Below are 6,376 nucleotides of genomic sequence, written 5' to 3'. Positions count from 1 at the left end.
AAGTCATTATAGCCTCCCTCGCTATCCACTACCCCTCCAATCATGTTGTCGTCTGCAAATTTCCAGTAAACCACATTATCATTCAGATGGTTGAAATAGACAAGAAACAAAAACGCACCCAGCACTGATCCCTGCCGCACTGTCGGAGTCACAGGCCTCCAGTCAGAGATGTAACACTTTACCTCCACTGTCTGGATTCTCACTCACTGACTACAAAGCCAATATCTTATCCTGTTTACTACGTCATCGTGAATGCCGAGCGACTGAACCTTCGTGACCAACCTCCTATGAGGGAACTTATCATCTCGTTACTTACACAGACGTAATCACGTGGCAAACATAGAACCATAGAACACCACAGCACATAAGAGAAGCCATTCGGCCCTTCTAGTCTGTGCCGAAACTTCATCCCGCTAGTCCCATTGACTTGCACCCTGTCCATAACTCTCCAGACCTCTCCCGTCCATGTATCTATCCAATTTATTCTTTAAACTTAAGAGTGATCCCGCATTTACCACGTCAGATGGCAGCTCGTTCCACACCCCACCACTCTGAGTCAAGAAGTTCCCCACGAAGTAGTTTCCCCTCATGTTCCCCTTAAACATTTCCTCTTTCAGCCTAACCCGACTTCTCGTATTTTTCTCTCCTAATCTAATTGAAAAGAGCCTATTCGCATTTACCCTGTCTATACAGCTCACAATTTTGTAAACCTCTATCAAATCTCCCCTCATTCCTCTATACTCCAAGAAATAAAGTTCTAACCTGTTCAATCATTCCCTGTAGCTCAATTCCTGAAGTCCCGGAAACATCCTAGTAAATCTTCTCTGCACTCTTTCAATCTTACTGATATTCTTCCTATAGTTAGGTGACCAGAACTACACACAATACTCCAAATTTGGCCTCACCAATATCCTATACAACCTCACCATAACCTCCCAATTCCTATACTCAATACCTTGATTTGTGAATGCCAGGATGCCAGAAGTTTCTCTACAACCCTGTCTACCAGTGACGCCACTTTCAGGGAATTATGTATCTGAACTTCCAGATCCTTTTGCTCCTCCGCACTGCTCAGTGCTCTACCATTTACGTCCTACTTTCATTTGTCCTTCCAAAATGTAACACCTCATACTTGTCTGCATTAAATTCCATCTGCCATTTTCTGGCCCATTTTTTACAGTTGGTCCAGATCCCTCTGCAAACTTTGAAAACCTTCCTCGCTGTCCACAAATCCTCCAATCGTAGTGTCATCAGAAAACTTGCTGATCCAATTTATCACATTTTCATCTAGATCATTGATATAAACAACAGACAACAATGGTCCCAGCACAGATCCTTAAGGCACACCACAAGTCACAGGCCTCCAGTCTGAGAAGCAATCATCCACTACTACTCTCTGTCTTCTCCCACACAGCCAATTTCGAATCCAGTTTACATTCTTTCCATGGATGCCTAGTTTCTGAACCTTCTGATCTAACCTCCCACGTGGGATCTTGCCAAAGGCCTTACTAAAGTCCATGTAGGCAACACGCACAGCCTTTCCTTCATCTACTTTCTTGGTAACCTCCTTGAAAAACTCTACAAGATTCGTCAAACACGCTCTACCACGCACAAAGCTATGCTAACTGTCCTTAATCAGCCCTTGGCTATCCAAATACTACTATATCCGAACTCTCAGAACACCTTCCAGTAATTTACCTACTACTGATGTCAGGCTCACCGGCTTGTAATTATCTGGTTTACTTCTGGAGCCTTTTTTTGTTCAACGGAACAACATGAGCTTTCTCGCTGTCCACTACCCCTCCAATCATGTTGTCGTCTGCAAATATCCAGTAAATCACATTATCATTCAGATGGTTGATATAGACAAGAAACAAAAAACGTACCCAGCACTGATCCCTGCGGCACTGTAGGAGTCACAGGCCTCCAGTCAGAGATGGAACAACGTACAATCTACAATCCACCGGCACCATCCTCGTGGCTAAGGACATCTTACATATTTCTGCCACGGCCCCTGCAATTTCTAATCCAACCTCTCACAATGCCCGAGGAGATATCCTGTCCGGCCCGGGGGATTTATCTAACTTTATTCGCTGTAAGGAAGCAAGCATCTCCTCCTCTTTAATCTCTATATGTTCATTGACACTGCTGTTTGTTTCCCTTCCTTCCATTTATGCTATGCCAGTTTCCTCAGTAAATACCAATGCAAAAAAAAAAAACTGTTTAAGATCTCCCTCATCCCGTGAGGATCCACACATAGACAACCATTTTAATCTTTTAGGGGACCAATTTTGTCCCTTACTATCCTTTTGCTCTTAATAAAATTGTAGAAACTATTCAGACTTACCTTCACATTATCTGCCAAAATAACCCCATATTTTCTTTTTGCCTCCCTGATTTCCTTCTTTAGTATTTTCTCACATTTTCTATACTCTTCAAGTGCCTCATTTGTTCCTTGTAGCCTATACCTAGTATTCACCTCTCTCTTTTACTTAACTAGATCGCCAATATCTCTTGAAAACTAAAGCTCCCTATGCCTGAAAAGATAGGAGAATGTGGTTTACAGGGGTAATTATTCAGTCATGATGGAATGATGAAACAGGCAGAGTTGACTGAATGGCCTTTCTGCAAGATCGCTTATATTGTTCTGAATCTTGTCACAGCTTCTCTTTCTTCCATAATCATCAGACTCTGCATCGGACTTTATATTCTACTTACCAACGTCCATCTGTAAAGCTGCGCTCCCCGTTACAATTTCACCTCCTGTGTTCAAGTTTCTGTTGACTTGGACATGATCACCTCTCATCCAGGAGTGTCAGATTGAGTCCTACCATAAACGTCTATTTCCTCACTTCCCTACGTGTGAAGACACCGAGTCTCCCAAGCGTTCTCATCACCATTACAACCTCCTTCCCAAATTTCTGCTTATACGTGTCTAACGAGTTTCGATCTGTAATTTTAACACTGCTTCTCTTTCCACAGGTGCTGCCTAACCTGAGAAAACTGTAACAAGCTCGTTTTCATTTCCGATTCCCAGAGTATGTTTGTGTGTATATAACTTTGTTCTCAAATCAGGCATTCAATCTGTTCTCAAACACAACCATTTGTATTGGATGTGTAGTGGCTGACGTAAAGTTATCAGGGTGGCCGAGCGGTCTAAGGCGCCAGACTCAGGGAATGAAAGTCCTTCTTACAAGCACGAGTGTTCTGGTCTCCATCTGGGGGCGTGGGTTCGAATCCCACTCCTGACATCTTTTGTCATTAAACATTCAATCGAGAGGATGTTATTACTGCGAAGAAAACGTGGGTTGTTTGTGTGAATTAGAAAAACGGTAGAAAGAAAAGATTGTGATTTCGTCACGGCACATCACAACACAACAGATCATCGTACATCCAATCCTGGGTGCCGGATTTCTTCAGAAAGAATTCCCTAGTGGAGGATCTCGGACCGAAATGTCGACTGTTTACTCTTCTCCGTAGATGCTGCCTGGCCTTTTGAGACCTTCCAGACAGACTCAGCTAATAATATATAAAAGCGTTTAAAGTGAAATCATTGGTTGTCGGAAATGTGAGCCACGTGATTGTAAGTTATCACCTTTTGATCAAAAGCCTGATGTTTGATGGATAGTGACTGTTCTTGAACCTGGTGGAGCGAGTGAGTCCTCAGGCTCGTGTGCCTTCTACCTTCTACCTGACGGCAGCAGCGACAATAGAGCAGGGCCGGTGGGTGAGGATCTCTGTTGATGGATGCTGCTTTCCGATGACACCGGTTTATGTAGATTAGCTTAATGTTTGGCAGAGCTTTACCCGTGATGGACTGGGCCGAATCCACTAACTTGTTTTTAAGATTTTTCTTCAAAGGCCTTCCTGTTGCCGTATCAGGTCGTGATGCAGGCAGACAATATACTCTCCACTACACATTTATAGAAGATCGTCTAGCTTTTTAATGTCACGCCGACTCTCCGCAGTCTCCTAAGAAAGTAGAGGAAATTGTATTGCCAACCCATTTAAAGTTACTTCCGCTCTCCACCTCTGATCCTTCGATGAGAACTGGTTCATGGACCTTTATTTTTCCCTCTAGTGAAGAGCACAATCACTTCCCTGGTCTTGCCCACATTGAGTGACGGGGTATTGTCGCATATTCTTGAAAATTATCCCCTCTTAGTTGAAATGTATGCCCGATGGTATAAGCCATGTCGACCGTGGGATGCAGATAATCTCTCTGTGCTCTACTTTATTTATGCCTCTCGTAGTCTCAGAAACATCTATCAGATTCCCGCTCGCCCTCCGCTACTTCAGAGAAAATAACACAAGTTTGACCAAAGTCTCATTATCGCACAAATTGTCTAATTCAGGTAGCATCTTGGTAAACCCTTTCTGCCCTCTCGAAAGCCTTGTCACTCTTTCTATGACAGATAGCCTGAACTGTATGCACTACATGTTCCAGTGCTGACCTGCCGTATGTTTTAATTTCGCACATGCTTGGCAACCTGAGGAAATGCAACATGTCTATTTTCATTTCAAATCCCAGGATATACTGTGTGTTTGTATGCATACTCTCTCACCAAAACAGTCATACAGACTCTTCTGAAACACAGCTGTTTATGTTCGATGTGAAGAGATTACTGCAGGGTTGTCAGGGTATCCGAGTGGTCTAAGGCCCCAGACTTAAGGCGAGAACATCGCTTCCTCGTAAACGTGAGTGCTCTGGTCGCCACCTAGAATGGTGGGATCGAACCCCACTCCTGACAACAACTGTGCTTTACAAATGCACAATTCAATCACTATAATGTTATTGCAGTCATCAAAGCACGGTCCGTTTGGTAGAAATATAAAGATTTTGTTTTCGTCACAGCAGAGAGCAGTACAACGGGTCACATGACCTCGGATTCAAGCTGCGGAGTTTGAAGAGAAAGAGGCCGCGGTGAAGAGTGTCTGTGGTCTGTGTCACCTTCCCAGCCGTGGCTGTTGGTTGGACTGAAAGACATCGGTGCCATTCAGACACGTTGTTGGTCTCTATATTGAAACGGCAGTTTACATCGTCGTTCTTAGGCGTACATCTGCCGCGGAGCTCAGATCGTGCGTTTAACAACAATCTGAATGTGGGAATACCGCATTGATCATTCCGGACTGGATGATGTTCACCTTCTGTGGTTTAACAGGCTACTCTTCCTTATTTTTCAAAGCAGATGTTTTAAGACGTACAGTACAGAAAATAGCCTCCGGCCCAACTAGTTCAAAGTTCAAAGTAGAAAGTAAATTTGTCATCACAGCGTATATATGCATATATCAGCATGTACAACAATGGGGTTCACCTTCTCACGGGCATCCAGGAAACACAATAAAATCCATGCAGGACCACAATAACACAGCGGTCAAAAATCAATATGTATAACAGAACATACAGTGCAACGTAAACGAAATGATAGTGACCATAGCAATATTAATTGTTATATTATGTATTATTCCAGGGCGACCAATCCCGCTATAGTTTTTTTTTTGAGATTTAATCCCTCTCTCAGAGACAACTTGACACAGGATTGAACATGGTCGAACATGCGAAATTGTTCACACCTCTATCAGTGAAGCTGAAATATTCTCCCCAGTTGCAACAGAAAACACCGCTCACTTCCCTGATCTAGAGAACTCTGTGTTCTTTCTGCCACTGCGTTGTCCGTTGTCCTGATCTGTCTAAGTTTAGGAGCCTCTCTACTTCTTCCAGTTGTCCCGTCGCGTAGTCGACAGTCTGGATTAAAACACATTTGCCCACCGTCTGGTCAAACTGCCGTTCCATGATCGTAACTTTCCTACTATTTACGGTCATTAAAAGCCTTAAACAACAAATCATCTGGGCTCTTCTTCAGACACCACTTTGTCCTCGCCCGTCCGGTTGTGGCTTGTCCTGTTTATCCAGACTGTGAATTTTATGCTCAACTTCCTGTCGAACAGTGACCCCGGGAAAGATACGGAGGACGTAGCCAATCTCTAGTATTAAGATTTGGAGTGGTTGGGGACCGGTGTGTGAGGCTTTCACAAGAAAAGCGCAAAGTGGGAGAATGAGTGGTAGAGGCGTGGTGCTAGGCAAACAAATTCCCTCATTACAGGCCTGACCGAGAATGCACGCAACTCCACCGTCAGATATGTTTCTCATGTAAAAGAACGATATCCCGATTTGTTTGCTTCGTGATGTCCCAATCGAGTGTTTCCGGGCCTAACCCCCTTCTCATTCTGTATCCGCAGATAAATACTACTATTTACATCCCAGCAACAGGTTCCCGATGCACTCCCAGTTTCAAACCCGACCTCGGCGATTAAAAATTCGCAAATATTTTGGCAAAATAAACAAAAACACGGGCATATTCCATCTCATTACTTT

At 43.7% G+C, this 6,376-nt stretch overlaps 1 non-coding gene across 1 annotated transcript; it reads left to right on the top strand.

The window, feature by feature from the left end:
- The first annotated feature begins 3,137 nt into the window (after window positions 1-3,137).
- On the top strand, window positions 3,138-3,251 carry trnal-cag (transfer RNA leucine (anticodon CAG)). The gene is made up of 2 exons: window positions 3,138-3,175; window positions 3,217-3,251. It is a non-coding gene; the product is annotated as a tRNA-Leu (tRNA).
- Window positions 3,252-6,376: the final 3,125 nt, after the last annotated feature.

This window comes from Mobula birostris, chromosome 13 (genome assembly GCF_030028105.1).
Source record: "Mobula birostris isolate sMobBir1 chromosome 13, sMobBir1.hap1, whole genome shotgun sequence".
Lineage (NCBI taxonomy): Eukaryota > Metazoa > Chordata > Chondrichthyes > Myliobatiformes > Myliobatidae > Mobula > Mobula birostris.
Note: the sequence above shows the minus strand (reverse complement) of the source record. Positions and strands in the feature narration are given on the sequence as shown.